Source organism: Dipodomys ordii, unplaced genomic scaffold (genome assembly GCF_000151885.1).
Source record: "Dipodomys ordii isolate 6190 unplaced genomic scaffold, Dord_2.0 Scaffold61, whole genome shotgun sequence".
Taxonomy (NCBI): Eukaryota; Metazoa; Chordata; class Mammalia; order Rodentia; family Heteromyidae; genus Dipodomys; species Dipodomys ordii.
In genome coordinates, this window is record NW_012267277.1 from 8,252,353 (window position 1) to 8,273,206 (window position 20,854).

A 20,854-nucleotide genomic window follows, 5' to 3' on the forward strand; every position below is an offset into this window, starting at 1 on the left:
CTTATTAAAAAAAAAAAAACAAGATCAGACTAGAACTTTCCTTTGTCAGGATGAGTCTCAGGGGAGACCTAAGCTCACTTGATATCTCTGTTCAAAGACAGAGAGCAGCATATCTTCATGCACAGAGACCACATTCTTGGGAACTTGATCCAAGGAGTAGGGCATCATATGGTTCCGACCTGGAGGCCCTTGGTCATCTGGTAGACAAAGCCTCCTATTATGATTTGCCCAGGCCCAGACCTCCAGGCACTAAGACACTTCTGAAGGCAGCCTAACCCTTCCTCCTGGTAAATTCCTAGACTGGCTTGCAATGAGCTCCATTCTCCAGGAGCAGCCAGCCTAATGCTAACGTGCTGACAGGTCCCTGAGGGTTATCAGAAGACTCTTGTTCTGCCTCGGAGAGCCAAAGTCACTGTTCTGAATTCACCTTGACTAATAGGACATTCAGGATTCAGGCCCACGTGGGTCACACTGTGAGAACTAAGGGATGTCACTCCCATCCTGGTACCAGTACTCAAAGCTGGGCACCTAAGGGTAGCCACTGGCTCATTTTCACCTTCCCCAGGAGCCAACACTAGCCAGTGAGGATTGGCAGCTCTGTGGACCTTAGTTGGAAGCATCTAAATGAGGAAGTAGAAGAGGGCTGGGGCCTAGTAATGCCTCTATTTTTTTTATTCTCTCCCTCTCCCACCCCAAGAGCACAAGAACCTTAGGAGGGAAGAAGGATTATTACTCTCTTTTTGTGCTTGAGGAAAACAGGTTAGATGACTCGCTCAAGGTCAGAAGCTGCACTGATGTTCCATGGGTGGCTGCCATCTAAACCCAGTGTTCAGGAAGGACTTTCACTTCATCTTGAAAATTTAGCCTGCTTGCCCCAGGCAGACAGGGGAAGGGATGCTTGTAACACGTACAATCAGAAACAGCCTGGTACCTTGTGAAGACTGTCAGGACTCTGCAATCTCAGCAACACAGAAAGAATCCTGTATTTGTCCTGGAGGAATGGAAATTAAAAATACAGAGAGCTAGGGATATAGTTCAGTGGTCAGATGTATACCTAGCATGCACAAAGCTCCTGTGGTCATCCCCAAAACCTAAAACAAAAAAAGGAAAGAAAAAAAGGGAGAAAGGAAAATTAAGTCATGAGCGCCACCTTATGGTAAACAAGCTTTCATCACCTATCTAGTTAATGGTTCACATTATCCTGTGGTTATCAGGCCACAAGAGCCACAGGGGAAAGTAAGGGGGGCAGTGACCTCCACTTGAGCTATGTCCCTAGGGAAGCACTCAGCCTGCCAGACCACTGGAGTTCTTTTGTCAGTCATGGGGCTTGAACTCTGGGCTTGGACACTGACCTCAGTAATCTGTGCTTCCCTCCCCTCCAGTGTCTTTGTTCCTGACCACCTGTGGCCCAGGCAGCTTCATTGATCTCCTGGCCTCTACACTTTCCCCCCTGCCTTTCTTGACTCCTCCCCACCCTGCCACACTCAGTGTCCCCCAGTCCAACAGCATTGTCTCCTGCTCTTTGTTCTATAAGCAACCAGAATGGTTCCTATGCTGCGGGGAGGGTGGGACTAGGCTTGTCCCTAAGGGCTTTGCTCAGAAAAGAGGAGTAGGGATGAGGGAGTGGAGTAGAAAGCAGTGGATGCTGGGATTCCCATATAGGATGGGCCACGGAGCTCAGGGCAGCAAAGTAAACATCTGTCTCCGCATCCTCAGTGTTCTCTGAAAGGGCAGCTTGGGGTTCCTAGATGTCCCCAAGGCCTGGCTCAAGGACAGAGCCAACTTGGAGGTATGGAGTACTTTTTTACCTCTCATTCCCCAGCCTTGGCCATCAGCAAGCCTCTTTGATGATAAGGGCATGTTATCTTACTGATTCTAACAACTCTCTCCCTGGCTTCTGTTACCCCTATTTGCAGATGGGGAAACTGGCTACACAGCAGCAAGATATCATCAGAAAGAGCAGCCTAAGGATTGGGCACAGTGGCTCGCTCTTGTAATTTCAGCTACTCAGGAGGTAGAGATTGGGAGGATTGCTATTCAAAGCCAGCCTACGCAAAAAGTTAGCACAACCTCCTCTCAATCAATAAACCAGGCATGGTAGTGGGCATCTGTGGTCCCAGCTCTATAGACAGGAGAATTGCAATCAGGAAATCAGACCAGGAAAAAGTGTGAGACCCTATCTTAAAAAAAAAAAACTAAAGCAAACAAGGGCTAGAGTGGAGGCTCAAGCAGTAGAATATCTGCCTAGCAAGTACAAGGCCTCAGTTCAGATCCCAGTGCCACCATAATTTTTTTAGAGCTTAAAATAATAATAATAAAGCCTGGCGCTGGTGTCTAATGCTTGTAATCCTAGCTACTCAGAAGGCTGAGATCTGAGGATTGCACTTCAAACCCAGCCTGGGACAGGAAAGGCCATGAGACTCTTATCTCCAATAAACCACTCAGAAAACCAGAAGTGGCACTGAGGCTCAAGTGGTAGAGAGCTAGCCTTGAGCTGAAGAGCCTCATGACCAACTACTACTACTACTAATAATAATAATAATAATAATAGAGCTTCAAGTCTGCCTTCTGCTTCGATCAAAACCTACATTCTTTTCCCTGTGACCACAAACCCTCTGAGGGACAACAGGCAGGAGCATATGTGCTGTGGGTCATCTCATACAGTTCAGTGGAAAGCTCCAAGCTTTGTCTTGTAAGGAACAACACAGAGCAACTTGCTGAGGCTATGGCTGGAGAGATGATGGCAGCCCAGGGACTGGCACAATACTGCGTGCTCAAAACCTGATCATGATCAGGTTTTGCTGACCTTCATCCTCTGCTTGGATAGCAGTAATCAAAGAAGCTGCTGAAAAGTGGAGGAAGCCCTGCTGGACCTGGAGGGTGGGACTCAGCTGTATGATAAATGGAACGTTCAGGCAAACCAGTAAAACCAAGACCCGGGTGTCCTAAAGACTGTGGAAAGGAGTAATGACCATATCCCAGCCCCAAGTCACACTCCAGGCCTCCTGCCAGGGTCTGGCCTCATCACTCCTGCTCAGACACTTCCTGGACACCCTGTCCTCTCCCAGAAGCAACCACAGGGGCAGGCTGCCTGGGTGTGAACATCAGCTCTTCTGGTAAGCACCATGAATCTGTGTTCCTTCAGTCTCCTGGACTGGAAAACAGGAGCACTGAGCCTCACCGTAGGAGGACTCAGCTTTCATGAGAATGGAGTGAGAAAGTCCAGGCACAAGGTTTGGACAGGCACATGGGGTCTATAACTTTGTGAGATCACTGTCAGGCAGGGGTTATCACCAAGGTCACTATGGTCAGGAAGCACAGTAAGTGCTTAAATGGGTCTGTTCCTCTTGTGAGCCAAGACTGCTTCCTGGCCTGCCTCTGATGCTTAACACAGCCTGTCCTGGAGTGAGTGCCATGACAATTCAAGGATGTGGGGAGCATTTGCCACTTCAGCTGCTGGAGAGTGTAGAGTGTAGAGAAAATCTTGTGTTTCTGCACCATTTTATGTACAAGTTCCCCCTGAAACCTGAGCCCGCTAAAGGACAGACTTTGGGTGTGTGTGTGTTGTGTGTGTGTGTGTGTGTGTGTGTGTGTGTGTGTAGCCCACTAAAGGACAGACTTTGGTATGGGGGGGGTGTGGGTGTGTGTAGGCTGCATAGACAGAGAATTCCAGAGAGATGAATGTAGTCTTGGAGCTGCATCTCAGTTTACCCAGCCTCCAGAGAGATGCTTTACAGACCAAAGAAATCACCACTTTGGTTTCCTAGGAGACCCCTCCAGGAAAGGCAGGGGCGGCCGCCTGCTCCCCCTTTGTAAGCAGAGGAAATTCTTCCCTCTTTCATTCTTCCCCTAGGACCCAGCCTTTTCATGCACAGATTCTCCTGACTCCCTCAGGGATAGGAACTAGGGAGGAGAAACCAAATATCATTTTTTTCTTTTCTAGGTGATTAATGCTAATCCATCTGCAGACTATTATGTGCACAGTCAGGATAAAACATTCCAGCCAGCATTGAGCCTTTGTGTGCTGTCCAAATACAAATGCAAAAGCAGATGGACCCACTGATGGCACTCAGCAGCCTCCGTCCTCTTGCAGCATCCATTAGATGCTTCTCTGAGGCTTTGCCCTTTAAAATGATACAAAGATGCCTAATCATGGGGGTTAATGAGATCCCCATCTTTTCTAAGCAGTTTCAGCAAGTTTCCAGCAAGTACAGCTGGAACTTGGTGGGGTCTGGCCCCTTTTGCTTTGGGTCAAAAATCTTGCTCCCAAAAGATGCCAAGTCTGGAAACTTCCTGATACCTTGCAAATAGATTCCTTTTCTCACTGGATTAATCAGAACCCAATTCTGAGGGGGAGGGGGGGGAAAAATGGGGTGGCTTGCACAGCTGAAGCTAATATGCTATTGAATGCCAGTGATTAATATCCTTTAGCTGAAGGTTGCTGGTGATCATGATTAGATTTTAAGCACTTAGTACTGTGCCAGTCTCTGGGCTATTTGGCTTTTTAAATAGCAGGGATTCCTCCTAGCTCCAGGTGTCTGCTGTTCTTTTTTTTTTTTTTTTCCGGACGTGGGGCTTGAACTCTGGGCCTGGGTGCTATCTCTCAGCTCTTCAGCTCTACCACTTGAGCCACAGAGCCACTTCCAGTTTTCTGGTGGTTAATTTAAGACAAGAGTCTCAGGGACTTTCCTACCTAGGTTGGCTTTGAACCGTGATCCTCAGATCTCAGCCTCCTGAGTAGCTAGGATTACAGGTGTGAACCACCTGCAGCTAGCCTGCCTGCTGTTCGTATGTCTCATCTCTTGTGAATTGCTGCCATCAGAGCATGCTTTAATCACCTTCATGGCTCCAGCTCTTGGTTCCAGGCTCAGCACCCAACAGTCCCCTGGGAGGGTGCAAGTTGAAGGCAACTGACTGAATGCCTTATATGCTTTCATGAATAAGCTTACACGTCTCCGCCCTCTGGTAGCCAACCCAGGCATCTAGGGGGTGATGGTGTTTGTGAGCTGCCTGGCTGGGGATGACACCCTTCCTCCCCATGGTCACTGTGCTTTCCATAAATCCACAGATTCTTCATATATCATAAACCTCCAAGAAGTCCTTAGCATCAACTCTCTCTTTATTGTGGCTTTATCAAAATGACCTCACATTTATCTTGTCTTCATGGATAACTTAACCTTCCTAGTTTCTTTGTACTTCTTGTTCTTCTCCTGGGATCCTGATTAGAACACAGATTTAACAGCCCCGTAATCCCTCCTGCCTGGCGGCCATCCAAGGCAGGCCTCAGCACCCACAGTCAACATTTCATCCCATCACTCCTATCCACACAATCCACAGGAGATTTCATCATCGCCACCCACCAGAGGACAGGGGAGGAAAGCAAGTGGCCCAAGTCCTTTACTGATTTTCAGTTCAACCAGCGAATGTTTAATAAAAAGCCCCATTCTATGGGCCTAGCATGAGGAATGTGTGTGTGAGTGTGTGTATGTATGTGCGTGCGCATGTGCATGTATGCTTCTGTTTACATGCACACAATTATGCACACACCACTAATAGATGCTAGACTCATCACAGTGACCTAGGGTCTGCCCTCTAAGAATTCAAAATTCAGTGCAAATGTTGTGTTTAGTTTTAAACTGGCATGTCATAGACTATATTAGCCAAGTCGTTTTTAACAGAGACAATATAGTACTACGTTGACTTGATAGCTGAAAGGTCAGGGAAAAAAAACATTTCAATATTGTGCAAATCACAGAGTACCAGGAACTGCCTCCATTTCTAGGGTCCACTAAGCAAAGAAGAAGAGGCTGGAGTCAATGAAAGCAGCCTTACAGGAAGGGCACAACATGGAACCCAGTCCCTGAAGAAGGGAGGGAGAGGAGAAGTCCTGATGCCCGGGGCCTCTGATGAGGGAGTGGTTCAGCAAGTCCTGAGTAGGTTGCAGCCCAGGAAAGAGAGGCTACTGTATGGCCAGGCTGCTGGATAATGCTCACTGGCAGGCACAGGAAGCCAGACAGAAGTTTTCAGGAAGCAAAAGTCCCTTCTCCCTTATCAGTGGGCAGTGGAGCCATCTCCCTCCCCACCTCACACTAGCTCTCTGTCTCAACGAAGGATTTGCACAGATTCTGTGCAAGAGCCTCTCTTTCCTGGCCTGCAACCTACTCAGGACTTGCCTTGGCTATAATTTTGCCTTGTGACATATGGCCTTGGTTATTAGAATAACGAAATTATAATCGCCATTTTATAAACACTAACTGCTAGCTCTGCTTCTATAACTTGCTTCTTTGCCAATGGTGAAACTACCACTGGCCATTTGTGAGTGGCCCCTCCCCCATGGATCTTACCTTTAAATACTCTGAGCTATTTGACTTTATGGCTGCTCTTCACTGTCTTGGTATAGTGAAGGGTAGTTACCACGGCTAATATAGATTCCTAGCCTGATTGACTGAGTGTTGGTGACTCCTCTTGCTGATTGTAGGTTCAAGTCCCACTGGCCCCAGGAAGTTGAGATACTTCAGCTCAAAACCTGGGGGAAAATCCCATTAAAACAACGTCGGTGGGGGGGGGGGGGAGGGGGGGGGGGGGGGGGGGGGGGGAGGGGGGAAGGAGAAGGATTGGGATTGGGGGGAGGGGGGAGGCTGGGAAGGGATGGGAAGGGTAAACAAAGGAGGAGGCTGCAATGCTTGGTAAGAAATGTACGCATTATCCTGCCCATGCAATTGTAACCCCTCTGTACAGTATGTTCACAAATAAAATAAAATAAAATTTAAAAAAAAAAGTAGAAGAAAGGGGTTATTGACATGTGAATGAATAATGTAGAAGGAAACACAAATGTCAAATAAACTTATCAATAAAGAAAAAAAAAAGTTTGAAGTTTGATCGCTCTACCACTTGAGCCATAGCACCACTTCTGGCTTTTTTCTTTTTGCTTATGTGGTGCTAGGGAATCGAACCCAGGGCCTCAGGCATGCAAGGCAAGCGCTCTACCACTGAGCCACCTTCCCAGCCCCAAAAGTTTGATCTTTGTTCAATTAAATCGTAATGGTGTCACAACCTCTCCAAGCTCCTCAGCCAACAAAACATGGGTGTGTGGGAAGCTCCTACACAATAGGAAAATGTGGCTGAACGTTCTGAGTTTAAGGTTTGCCCTGAGAAAGCAGGGCAGACTCCCTCTTCTTGGTTAAGTCTCTGCCCAGTACCTTTGTCACCTAGGTAACTGGCAGTCACCTCCCCTTCCTGCTAGCCATGAGGCATGACTGTGGGATGGTCCCAGGCCCTAAGATCATATCCAGATCCAATGTGGCCAAGCTTTCTCCCTGCCACCTGGCACAGATAAGTCCAGGGCTGGAGGTGGGGCCCTTCAGCCTTGCACTCCTCCATGCACGTTTGGTAATGCAATAAACTTCTTGCCTGAATGCTTCCTGGTGTTCTCTTCATCAGCTACCTAATTAAACCTACCTATTTAATTTACCTTACAATGATTCTTGTAATAGAGCCCAAAAAGGTGTGGCTGAAAGCTCTCAGTTTGTGACAAAGGGCAAAAAGATGTGACTAGAATCTGTGGATCAAATCTCTGCCTCCTGAGGAACTAGGTCTACAGGCATGAACCACCAGGCTGGACAAAGATTTACTTTTTTTTTTTGGTCGGTGATGAGGCTGAACTCAAGGAGTGTGCTAAGCCATAAGAAGGGAGCCCATTAGGCTAACATACAGGGAATAAGTTGGCCACATTTCTCAGAGGTAGTAGGAAATGTATATAATGAAGTGGGTATGAGCATGGGCTTGAAATGTATCTGGCTTGAATCCTGTCTCTATAATTACTAATTATGTGGCTTTGAGTGTGTTGCTACTCTTGCTTAGCCTCAATTTTCTCATCCCTATAATGGACATAATAATAGTATCTGCCTTACAAGGTTATAATGAGGAGAAAATGAATTAGTGCTTAGAAAGCACTTAACATAGTACCCAGCACAGGGCAAGTATTCAATAAATATCTGCTACTACCACTGAATATAGCTCAACAATTGCTGAATGAACTCAGTAATTAAACCACCATTATATAGATAAAGCTTATCCAGACATGTATGTGTATATGTAAAAGAAAATTCCTTTCCACTCTGCTGAACCTTTCTGTACCAGACTCTTACCTTCAACTGTCCCAGCAAGCCCTGATTTCCTGCCTCCAATCTCTCTCTCTCTCTCTCTCTCTCTCTCTCTCTCTCTCTGGTACAGGTCCGAGGGCTTGAACTCAGGACCTGGGTCCTGACCCTGAGCTTTATGTGCTGAAGGCTAATGTTCTACCATTTCAAGCCACAGCTCCATTTCCAGCTTTTTGATAGCTAATTGTAGATAAGAGTGTCTTGGACTTTCTATCCAGGCTAGCTTTGAACTACCAACCTCAGATCTCAGCCTCCTGAGTAACTAGGATTACAGGCATAAGCCATCAATGCCCAGCCAATTTCTCTCCCTTATACAACACAATGACTTTCCTACTCACTGAAAAGTTCTGGACAGAGTGGAGAGTGAGAGGAGGTGAAGGGAAGTGGCTATCCCGGATAAAGAAAATTCAAGAGGATTGTGTAGCAAAGCCTGGGACTCAGTGACTACAGTTGACTGAGCCAGAGTCCCTAGAGGGCAACCATGAGAATGAGGTGTATGTTCAGGAGATGGGGAGGATCTGGTGGTATTAGACACAGACCTTTGAACCTTAAGGCCAGGAGAAGAAACAAGGGTGTGATGGGGAGATGGCATTTCAGTGGGTGGGGAATGCAGCTAGGACTAGAAAGATTCCAGATTTGCAGATGTAAATTGTCTGGAGAAAGAAAGAAAAAAGCAAAATTGGAGCAGAGAATCAGTTAAGAGCTTGCTGCGACTATCCAGGGTCAAAAGCAGGTTAGCATGCAGCCCAGTAGAAAGGGGAATGCTTTATGATGCTTTATTTAACATATGCAGTGTCTGGACACACCCTCATCACACACAATAACAGCATAATTACTAAGCACATATATTGAGCAATGACAATAAAGACATTTGTTGAGTACTAGATGTTTACCGAGTATTTTGTAAGGTGTTTTATAGCACTAATTTATTTTCTACTCACAGGAGCCTTATGAAGTGAATGCTATAATTATGCCCATTGTATGGATGAGGAAATTGAAACTAAGGAATGCACTCAAGGCCATATCAGTTAATTACACAGCAGGGCTGGGAAATGACACTGTGGCTCAAGAGGTAAAGTGTTAGCCTTGAGCAAAAGAAGCTCAGGGACAGTGCCCAGGCCTTGAGTTCAAGCCCCAGGACTGGCAAAAAAACAAAGTAATTACACAGACAGGAGTCAGCCTGGATTTGTTTCACTCGAGGCTGGGTTATACCCATCATGTTACATACTCAGTCCAGTAGCCACCTTCCTGGCTCAGGCTTTTGTCAATTAGTGATTTTTAAATAGAAATTTCAGGGAAATCTGCTGTATTGAGTTCTGAATGCTGCAGACTTAGTAATCCTAGCTCATAAGCCAGAATGTTTGCATAAGTATGATAGAAATCACAGATCTAAGCTGAGCACCGGTGACTCATACCTGTAATCCTACCTGCAGAGGAGGGTGAGGCCTAAGGATCATGGTTCAGAGCCAACTGGGGCAAAAAAAGTCAGTAAGACTCCTATTTCCAATTAACCACCAGAAAACCAGAAGTGGTGCTGTGGCTCAAAGTGGTAGAATGCTAGTCTTCAGTGAAAAAGCTCAGAGACAGAACCCAGGCCCTGAGTTCAAACCCTATGACCAACAAAAGAGAAAGAAAGAGAGAGAGAGAGAGAAAGAAAGAAAAAGAAATCACAGACCTAATCCCTGGCTTGTGGTAAAGAAGTAAGCACCTGTGAGCATTTCTAGGCAGTGACTAGCTCATAGTAACAAATGGTCAATAAATGGTAGTTGTTAAAAACAGTAACAATAGGGTATTCAAAGTTAATAAAGAGAAAACTAGAAATCAAGCCAGTTAAGAGCCAGTTCAAAGTCCTGACTATGCTGACCTGAAGAGGAGATGAGAAAACAAAAAGAGAGGATGGGAAAGAAGGAGAAAGAAAGAAAAAGAATGGAAGGGGAGGGAGGAAAAGGGATGGGAGGAAAAGAAAGGAGAAGAGAGGGAAAAGACTCGTCTTCAAATGTACAGTGTTGTCAGGTAGGGAAAGTAGATAAGACCCATTTTGTGTGGCTCCGTGGGCAGAACTGGGACCAAGGCTGCGGTTAAGAGTTTCCAGACACTTGAGGTGACTCATGCTGAAACAGATTTCTGTGGGAAGTTGTAGAATTCAGTTACTAAAATTTTCCAGGAAAGTTGTATGCAATGCAGTTCATCTAGAAGGAAGGAACTTTAATGATAATTCTCAAGATCAGGCATGTCAAAATTACCTATAGGTCTTGCTTAACACTAACTACTGAACCCATGTCCAGAAATGTGTATCATTCAACCTTGGGTGGGGCCAGAGAACTTGTATCTCTGACTGGTTTCAAGGTGAGCCCATACTTTGCCTTAGAACACAGGAATTTGGAAATAGGGATTATTTAGAAATGCTTACAGAAATTGCAGCAGATAAAAAAATCATAAAGTCCCAAGTCTTTCACTATAAAGGTATTCAATTTGAATAAATCTTATTCCAAGATGGTGATTTTTCTTACTGTTTCTGACATTAACATTTCCTTATTTAAAAATGTAAAGCTTATTAATAGTAGATGGAAGCTCTTTTTTTTTCTGCCAGTTCTGGGGCTTGAACTCAGGGTCTGGACACTGTCCTTGAGCTTCTTTTGCTCAAGACTAGCACTCTACCACTTGACAGTGCCAATTCTGGCTTTTCTGTTTATGTGGTAGTGAGGAATCAAATCCAGAGCTTCAATGCATGCTAGGTAAGCACTCTACCACTGAACCACATTCCCAGCCCTTGACTTGTTTTTTAATGTCTTTGCATAGCAAAACAAGAAGAGGAAAATGCATTGTAGTACATTTTTTAAAAAATCTTCTTTAGTCAGGTGCCAATGGCTACTCAGAAGGCTGAGATCTGAGAACTAGCGTACAGCCAGCTGAGGCAGACAAATCTCAAGACTCTTAGGTCAAATTAATCAGAAGAGGCCAGGAGTAGAAGTGAAGTTTGAGTAATTGAATACCACCTGTGAGCCAAAGGGATCGTGAGAGACTGTGAGTGAAAGCACACACACACACACACACACACACACACACGCATGCACGAGCACATCTTTTTTTTAATTATCTTTTATTTCAATGAACTCTTATATTTAGACCGAACAGTAAAAAAATAAAAATAAAAAGTCTGGATCCATGAAAAACACCAAACTCTAGGAAACATTGTTCCTTTAATGTATAAGAGCTTAAAATGAGTCCTTTCTCCCAGCTCTTCCAAACTCAAATGTAAGGTTCTCATGAGCCTTTATTTTTTTTTTTTTTTACAGTTTTGGGAACTGAACCCAGGGCCTTAGTTCTTGCTAGACCATCTCTTATCAACTGAGTTAAAACTATAGTCCTTGGGTTGAGACAGATTAAAATGGACTCATCTCTCTGAGGCACTGCTAAGCATGGTTAGAGTACAGTTGAACACTGTCAAATATCACCTTTATATAACATTAAAAAAAACACTGGCAAAGCAGTGTTAATGCTGATAACAAGCCTTTACAATAAAAACCCATTTTGATGCTCATTTTTCCTTTAAATAAGCCTGGGACTGGAGCTAGGAATGTGACTTAGTGGTAGAATACTTGCCTAGCATGCATGAAACCCTGAGTTCAATTCCTCAATACCACATAAACAGAAAAGGCCAGAAGTGGCGCTGTGGCTCAATTGATAAGAGTGCTAGCCTTGAGCAAAAAGAAGCTCAGGGACAGTGCCAAGACCCTGAGTTCAAGCTCCAGGGCTGGCATTAAAATAAATAAGCTAAGTCAGTTTGACTTCTTAATTAATAATTGTTCTGAGTTATGTAACTGTAACATCTCTCTGTACATGACCTTTATAATAACAATAAAAAATAATAATTGAGGGCTGGGAAGGTGGCTCAGTGGTAGAGCGCCTGCCTTGCATGCCTGAGGCCCTGGGTTCAATTCCCCAGCACCACATAAGCAAAAAGAAAAAAGCCGGAAGTGGTGCTGTGGCTCAAGTGGTAGAACGCTAGCCTTGAGCTGAAGAGCTGAGGGACAGTGCCCAGGCCCAGAGTTCAGGCCCCGTGACCAGACCCCCCCCCAAAAAAAATAATAATAATTGAGCTGGGAGCTGGTGACTACTCAGGAGGCTAAGATCTGAGGATCATAGTTCAAAGCCAGCCCAGACAGGAACATCCATGAGACTTATCTCCAATTAACCACCAGAAAACCAGAAGTGGCACTGTGGCTCAAGTGGTAGAATGCTCTCCTTGAGCGCAAGAGTTCAAGGACAGCACCCAGGCCCAGAGTTCAAGCCCCACGACCAACCAATAATAATAATAATAATAACTATTAGACTTTCCTGGTGCTCCAACTGCTTTGAACTAAGGACTGGACTATCAGCCAAACAACCAGCAAGACTGCCTTCAATGCCAGCTCCAGCCGCTTGGAACACCTGCAGATGCCACCAGGAAGCTATATGGCAACCACAGCTGCTTGCTGCAAAAGCACAACTCTGGCTCCTGAAGGTATTGTCCCTGCCATAACTATTTCAGACAGCTTATCTTACATTCTTTATCATCATATGCCTCAGTGAAGTATAGATAACCCTGTAGCCAGGATCAGGCCATAGGCAGAGCACTTCCTCTTTGCCTCTGCTCCCTATCATTTCTGCCTGGGCTACTCTCTGGAACTTTACAGCTGCCCACCACCACTGTTGCTGCCATTACCCTTGGTACTACTCGCTGTTGCTTCTGATTGTCCTCTCTTAATCTGCATGAGGAACTACCATGATTGGCTATATAACCAGGCTATTTGGCTCACTTCATGAGCCAACCCAGAGATGTCTTCCTGTGCCAACTCCTCGTGTTGTAGCATTAGACTCATAAAAGGGCTCTCTCACGCTCTCTCTCTCATTATCTTTTCTTGCCTACGTTTGATTTTTATCACTAATCAGGTATGCTGAGAGAGATAGCAGAAGTCGGAAAAAGTAGCAGAGTGAAGGTCGCAGTAGTGACAACAGGGAAATTGAAATGTTCTAGGAAGCAGCAGGGGTAGAAACAACAGGGAGCAGAAGTGACAGAAACAAGGACTCTACGGAGCTGAAAATGACAGACAGTGGGATCTAGGCTGTGGAAGAGGTCCAGAGAGTTGCCAAAATCTTAATGATCATGAGTCTTAGGTACTCTAAGCCTGAGAGTTATAACATTAACTTATGTCAGGGTCCCAGTGCGCAAGGCCTGTATGAGAGCAGCTGTAACATTACAAGGTATTATCTGCTGGTGCTGCTGCTGCCTCAGTAAATAAAGAACTGCAATAATATCATGTGCCTGGGTTGCTGCTGGTTAAAACCAAGAACAATAGACCTCTAACCTGAGTACCTAGAAGCATCATTTTCTGGCTTCTAAAGCCTAGAACAATTGACCCTTAAGTTTCAAAGCTTGGAGCTGTGACTCTGGACCTGCCAGTCCAACTCCTATTCTTTGTCAAAGGGCCTGGGACTGGAAATATTAGCAAAACCTGAACCTGTCGGCCCACAGTTCCTATCTGTTTCGTTTTTGGTCATGGAGCTTGAACTCTGGACCTGGTGCTGTCCCTGAGCTCTTCAGCTCAAGGTGAGCACGCTACCACTTAAGCCACAGCACCACTTCCAGTTTTCTGGTGGTTTATTGGAGATAAGAATCTGACAGACTTTCCTGCTCAGGCTGGCTTTGAACTGTAATCCCATATCTCAGCCTCCTCAGTAGTTAGGATTACAGGCATGAGCCACAGGAGCCCAGCTACAAGGTGTCTTTTAAAAAAGCATTACAGAACTTTTTGCCTGCTTGAGTGCTTACTCTGAATATATTTGGCCTTTGATGAATGCTTTTTGTGATCATTATGAACATTTATTGCAATAAAGGGCTATCATAACCACAGCCAGTCCCTGTAGGAAAGTACTTAAGGAAGGAGGACTGTGTGTCCCTCATTAAATCACCCTGGCTGCTTATCTGATGCCATTGCACTCTATTAAGCTATCTCTTTTCATCCACTCTATTAAGCTACCTCTTCTCTTTGTGCCAGCTTCTCCTCCACCTGCACACCCAGAATGTCAGGCCACTGAGCATAGGTAATATATCAGTGGCTTCAGGTTCACATCAATTTAAATCAATAGTCTATGATTTGGGGACTGTTCATCTCTGTTGAGGAACAAGGGCTGAATAAATGATCAGAGATTTGACCACTTCTGTTAGGAAATGGTAACAACAGAGAATCAACCTGAACCTGTCAGAACTTACCCAAGAGAAGCCATGAAGGGTTTTAACTATTACAGTATCTAAATTCACTATCTTACCTGGTTTTGTTGGTGAGCTTTTGTTTTTCAATAGTGAGCTGCTGAAAGTCTGATCACTAAATAAATGAAGATATACAGATATTACTATGGTATGTTGGGTTTATTTGATAATAGTATTTTTTAATTTTGTTAGAAATGATAGGATTCTGATTCAAGAAGCAAGATGAGGACCAGTTGACTTGAAGGCATTGGCATTGTATCAATGAGGAGACAGCTCCTGGGCTCACAGCTTGATGTACCCAGCTGCTAAGTATAGAAAGAAAGAAACAGGAGATCAATATTTTTGGTATAAAAATCCCTTTATTTCACTTTGGCCTGATAGAACTACACCCTCTGTTAAACTATATCCTTTGGTAAAATTAAGCCAGGTACCAGTGGCTCACACCTGTAATCCCAGCTACTCAGAAAGCTGAAATATGAGGATCATGGTTCAAAACCTGCCCAGGCAAGCAAGACCATGAGACTCTTATCTCCAATTAACCACCAAAAAGCCAGAAATGGAGCTGTGGCTCAAGCAATAGAGTGTTATCATCAAGCAAAAAAGCTCAGGGACAGTAATCAGGCCCCGAGTTCAAGCCCCAGGACCAGCGTGCGCACACACACACACACACACACACACACACACACACTGAAAACAGCCAACCTAAAACTATAAACTATATTTTCTGATGCAGTTTACACACACACACACACACACACACTGAAAACAGCCAACCTAAAACTATAAACTATATTTTCTGATGCAGTTTAGCAAACCCACAATGCATAGTGACTGTGTGTGCCTGTTTTAGGACACCTTCTGTAAGAGGTCCAATGTCCAGTATTTGGTCCTACCACCTTGGATCACATCCCTAACTTCTCTGAACACTAGTGCACTAAGCTTATATGAGTCAGCTTTCTATCACTCTAACAAAAATACCTGAGATAACTAACTTTTTAGTAAAAGAAATGGTTTGATTTGGCTCACTATTATGGAGCATCCATTTCATGATTAGTTGGTTCCATAGCTTTGGGCCTGTGGTAAGGTGGGAACACATGGAGGAGCAAAACTGCTACATTGTCAGCTAGGGGACAAAAATGAGAGAAGGCGCTAGAATCCCACAATCCTCTTTAAAGCTATGCCACCAATGACCTAGAAACATCTCATAATGTTCCCCTTCTAGAGGTTCCATTATCTCCCAGTAGCTTGTAGACCAAGCATTCAACACACGAGCCTTTGTGGGGCTTTTACCACACAAACCACAGCACTATGTCCACTTTGTGGAGCTGTTTCAAAACAATGGTCATGTTGAGCCTGCTACATAACCGGTACTTAGCATTTATCATCACTGAGTCTGAGTCAGAAAATTCCCCTCCCTTTTTTAGTAATTCTACATGAGGTATCTAGCACATCTTACTTTGTCTTGTTATATTACTTTGAATTGTATTATAATTAAATGTAAGGCATTTAGAATCATACCTGTAATTAATTCTCCAGAAAAACTGAAACAACAGGAGAGAGGGAGAGGAAGAGAGAGAGAGAAAGAGAAAGAGAAAGAGAGAGCGGAGATACATGGAGTAAGGGACAGAGACACAGAGATATTACTATGGAATTTGGCCCATGCAATTATGGAGACTGAGAAATTCTATAATATGCCATCTGCAAGCTGAAGAATGAGGGAAGACAGTATCACATATATTGCGTTCAAGTCCAAGTAAGAAGGCCTGAGAAGCTAGAAATCTGATTTCAGAAAAGAATTCACCCTTCCTCTGCCATTTAGTTCTGTCAGGGGTCTCAATTGAAGGAACAGTGGGTACCTACACTGGATGAGCATAAATCTTCTTCACTCATGACTCAAATTTTAGTCTCCCTGGGCATTGGGGTATACATCTGTAATCCCAGCACGCAGGAAGCTGACACAGGAGGATTGTGAGTTGGAGGCCAACCTGGGCCTTGGGACCTGTCTCAAAAACAAACAAGCAAATAAGATGAGCACTGATGGTTCACACCATCAGTTCACACCTAGGTTGAGAACTTAGGATTGCAGTTTTAAACTAACATGGACAGGGAAGTCCATGAGACTCTTAACTCCAATTAATCACCAAACTTAGGTGAAAAAACTAAGGGACTAGACTCAGACCCTAGGTTCAAATCCTAATACTAGAACACATACACAAGGATAAGAAAATGGGAGCACTTGCCTACCATGTGCCTGACCCTTAGCACTGCAAAAACAAAACAAAACTTAGAAATCTTCTTTAAAAGCAGATTTCCAGGTATAGACCCAGGGTATTGTGGAGTCCAGATTCAGCATTTTTGCAAGCTTTCTGATGTCTAAGAATAATGCCACAATTTAAGCTGTACTTTAAGAAAGCCAGACTGTGTCCGCTTTGGCAACACATATACTAAAATTGGAATGATACAGAGAAGATTAGCATGATCCTTGCGCAAGGATGACACACAAATTTGTGATGCGTTCCATATTTTTTATGGTATTTTCACAATAAAAAAAGAAAGCCAGATTGCTATGTTTCCACTTCACTTTTATGGCATGGAATCAGAGGGAATGGCATTTCACACAATAACCAAGGGAGCAGACTCAGAAGATAGAAAGAATAAGAATCCTATCACTAGATTAAACCAGGTGCTGGTGTCTCATGCCTGTAATCCTAGCTACTAAGGAGGCTGAGCTATAAGGATCACAATTCAAAGCCAGCCTGGGGAGGAAAATCTGTGAGAGTCTTATCTCCAATGAACTACTCAGAAAAATCTGGAAGTGGCACTGTAGACTGGTAGAGTGCTAGCCTTGAGCACAAAGAACCTCAGGAACAGTGCTCAGGCCTGGAGTTCAAGCCCCAGGACCAAAAAAAAAAAAAAAGATATTCATCAAACAAGTCATTTAACCTAAGTTTATTTAAAATAACATAGACCAACAGTTCCCTGCACTGCTACTTCATAGGCTGGTGGCAAGAACACACACACTCAGTCTGCATTGTACATATAACATATATAAGAGAATGTCTTAAGGACTGTGGTCCTAACAAGATCCTAAACTCAAAAAGAAAACCAGGCCAGAAGCTGATGGCTCATATCCTAGCTACCCAGGAGGCTGAGACCTGAGGATTGCAGTTCAAAGCCAGCCAGAACAGAAATGTCCTTTGAGACTCTTATCTCCAATTAACCACTCAAAAACCAGAAGTGGCATTGTGGCTCAAAGTGGTAGAGTGCTAGCCTTGAGCAAAAGCACTCAGGGACAGAACCCAAGCCCTGAGTCCAAGCCCCATAACCAACAAGAGAGAGAGAAAGAGAGAGAGAGAGGAAACTAGGCTCATTATTGAGAAAGAAATGAAATCTCAAGTTTTAGAAAGACTGCTATGTGTTCAAACTATAAAAGGGATTTTCCTTAATTTCTGATTAACTGGAAAAATTGTTGCCCCGGGCACTCAGTTCCTCTGCAACCTGACTGACTGTTAGCCCAATGAGCTCCCTTCCCATAGCTTAGCATTCTCCCTTTTACTAGGCCCATTTAGTAAAGGCAGTAAATAACCAGCCTCCAACTCCCTTTACCTTGTGATGGCACTCCTCTGAGGCAGCTACCGTCATATAAGGCAGCAAGAGCTCCTTAAAGTGACCTTCAGGTCTGGGCAGCTGCAGGGCCCCTTATCTACTACTTAGGCAACAGCCATAAATCCTGGTCTAAAAAAAAAAAAAAAAAAGAACAGGTCTGTGGTTTAGCCAGTGATGATGGCTCATATCATGTCTGTAACTCTAGCCATGTAGGAGGCCGAGATCAGGAAGATCACAATTACAGACAAACCCAGGCAAAAAGTTACAAAGACCCCTATCTTGACCAATAGATAAAATTGATATGGTGATATGTACCTGTCATCCTAGCTACACAGGTAGTAAAAATAGGAAAATTGTAGTTCAGGCCAGCCCAGGCATAAATGTTATATCCTGTTCAAAAATAACTAAATCAAAAAGTGCTGGGACAAAACTCAAGGGATGGAGTGCTTGCTTCATAAGCCCAAGGACCTGAATTCAATCCCCAGTATTATAAAAGAATAAAAATAGAAATAAATTCTGTAGTTTGGATCTTAAAAAAAAAAAAATCCTAGTCTAACATGACAGAGCCCCTGGTCCGCAGGTCTACACCAAGGTCTCAGCCTCTTAGCCCTTCTGGCCCCTCCTAGCCTCAGTAGGTTATATAGGTCACCTCAGACAAAGCTGGCACTTCTCACTTCTTTGTGAGAAGGGGTCTCGCTGGTTCCTTTACCAGTAATAAATCTTTTCTTTGTTCTTTGTACCTGGATGTCTGTGTGGTTTTCTGGAAAAGTCTAAAATACTCCAACAGACTATTTACATGGTTCATCAATTGTTTTAATAATTACAGTAATGAGTAGATTCCTTGTAAAAGGGACTGTATTCATTTCAGCAAAAAATTAATCTGTTCAAAATTACCTCTTTATGTAATTGCTATGACCTTCTAAAAAGAACAAAATTCCCTGGACTGAGCTGCCAGGGGCTCAGGGTGAGAGACAACATGATTACAAAGAGACAGCAGGAAGAGGTTTGCTGGTAATGGAATTACCCTATACCTCTATCGTGGGTAGCCACAGGAAACCTAATATGTGCTAACATTCATACAACATACATGAAAACAAGCTGTTTTATTCCATTAAATTAAAAAATTCATAAATTAATTAGCCCAACTTGGAGTGACCACTTTTTTGCCTAGATAATAGCAACCCAAAGCATTTGAGTTTGTGGAGAGAAAAAAACATATCTGAATGCCAAAAAAAAGCAGGTATGCTAGGAGAATGATAACAACACACATGGAGTAACCAACTGTGATGAATGCTTTTAATTTCTTCTTCCTCCCTTCCTGCCCTCTCTCTTTACTTTTTGGTGGTACTGTGCTTGAGTTCAAGACCTCACGCTAGGCAAGTGCTTCAACTCTGAACCACACCCCAAGTCCTTTTTGGCTTTAGTTGTTTTTTTTGGGGGGGGAGGAGGGGGAAGGTTTTTTGCCCAGGGCCTGTTTCAGACATTATTATCTTACCCATGGCCTGCTATGTAGATAGGATAATAGGCATAGTGCAATATATCTGACTTTCTGAGATAAGGTCTCACAAACTTTTTGCATGGTCTGAACTGGAACTTCAATTCTCCATTCTTTGCCTTCAGAATAGCTGGGATTATGGGTGGGAAGCACTACACTAAATGTCATTCTTTTTCTCATTTAACAGCCTTTTTTTTCCCCAAAGTAGTTATTCACTTTTGTGGGTCTCATCATTCTCTTCCCAAGAGAAAAAATTCCCAAGAGTAAAATTACCTCAGTTAACTGGTAATTTCTACTATTCTTGTACAAAACATTCAACTTGCATTAATTTTTAAGTTGGACCTTAATTTCTAGATTACCACATACCCTAACTTTACTCAGGAACAGCCAGCTAACTTCCAAGTCAAAGAAGCCTAGTGCAGATTTCTTTGGACTTTGTTTTTTGTTCTTTTAAATATTTGAGCCTCTGTCCTTACTCTTCATTCATTGTTCAATACACCCTGCTTCATCTCTGATGCACAGAGCACCCTGATAGAAACTGCAAACAAAGGTCAATGAGAGGTTGTTTTCTTGAAGCTCAATCTGTGGCTGTGAGAGACACAAACAGACAATTAGATAACACTGCAAAAGAGTTGTGGCACTGATGCACTTATTTTATTGGCACTTGAAGGAGAAGAGAAGTGTTGTAATGATAGCTTTCTTTAGCTTTAGCCGGAGTTGACTTCAAGGCTGGATAATATTAAGCTCTCTGAAGAAAGGGAAAGGGTATTCCAGCTGCACCAGCTTGACGAAAACCACTGTCAATGACCCTCCTAACCTCCTAACACAGAGAAACAAAGGTGAAAAGGAACAAACAAGAGAACAGAGAAAGATCTAATACGTCATGTTTGGTTTCTAAAGTAAACCATCTCAAAGACTTTTTACAGTACAAAGGACACGAGACATGTTTTGGCTGGGCACCGTAGCCTGAATGACAGGCTAGGCTAGGATCACCTGCTTAGTTCAACCCCTCCCCTTCCCCACTGGCCTAGTGTTTGCCTCTAAGCTCTAGAAATCCTCTGGAATTCATGCCTGTAATCTTTAACTACTCAAGAGGATGAGATCTGAGGATCCAGTTGGAAGACAGTTAGGGCAGGAGAGTCCTTGGAGACTCTTTATCTCCAATTTTAAGAAGACAGCCGGGTGCTGGTGTAAACCTAGCTTCAGGAGGCTGAGATCTGAGAATCGAGGTTCAAAGCCAGCCCGGGCAGGAAAGTTGGTGAGACTCTTATCTCCAATAAACCACTAGAAAACCGGAAGTGGCGCTGTGGCTCAAGTGGTAGAGTACTAGCCTTGAGCTAAAGA